This window comes from Morone saxatilis, unplaced genomic scaffold (genome assembly GCF_004916995.1).
Source record: "Morone saxatilis isolate NCDOM2014 unplaced genomic scaffold, NCSU_SB_2.0 Contig1, whole genome shotgun sequence".
Classification (NCBI taxonomy): Eukaryota; Metazoa; Chordata; class Actinopteri; family Moronidae; genus Morone; species Morone saxatilis.
In genome coordinates, this window is record NW_023339651.1 from 107,317 (window position 1) to 108,253 (window position 937).

Here is a 937-nt window from a genome sequence, read left to right on the forward strand (position 1 = left end):
TGTTACTCACAGGATCATTTGTATTTACTGCTGAGACTCAATATTCTCCCTTTAATGTGTGTCACTACGGCAGTATGAGTATATATCTATATATTATATATAGATATTTCTGTGATTTAATGTCAGTAAACGGATCAAAATGATGCTGAAATAACGACATCATGATGGCGATGAAACAGTTTAAAATGCTTCTTTTCTGGATGGAGTTTGGTTGATCGGCAGTACCTTCAGGGCTCGCAGTCTGTAATGGCAATAACTCAGTGATGTTTCCTGTAGCGCCACCACCAGGACAAACTGCTCCGACTGTAGGAAGTTATGAATCATCAACAGCAGCCTGTAGGGGGCGCTAACAGGTTCATTCTGGTTGGTAATTAGCGGTGCAGATTGTGTGTTTGTTTAATAACATATTAAAGCGTTTGGTTGCTGAGGTGGCAGGTCTGGAGGCTGTTGGTTGTTATAAAGAGACTGAACACATGTTCCATAATCAGACTGAATTAATAACAGTCGGCTCAATAACAGGAGCCGCAGCACCAAATGGACTTTTAATGATCACGTGCTGTTTGTTGACACACACACTCACCGTTTCATCCCATAAGCACAAAATGAAATTGATTTAACCTGGGTTAATTTCCCAGCTGTGTGTGTGTGTGTGTGTGTGAATTAAATTAGCTGTTGTGTTTCTGCGGAGGGCAGCAAACATTGTTAGCTTTTACAAGCTGATCACTCAACTAAAACTACATCACTAATTAAAACCCTGCTGTGTGTTTGTGTGTGTGTGTGTGTGTGTGTGTGTGGGTGGCAGCCATTTTATGGGTCTGATTTTGAACTCTGGATGGGGAACGAGACGGGTCAACACACTCACACTTTCCTTTTATTTTTCATTTCTATTCCTCCTCTCCTGTCACACTGTCTGTCATCCCTCTCTCTCTCTCTCTCT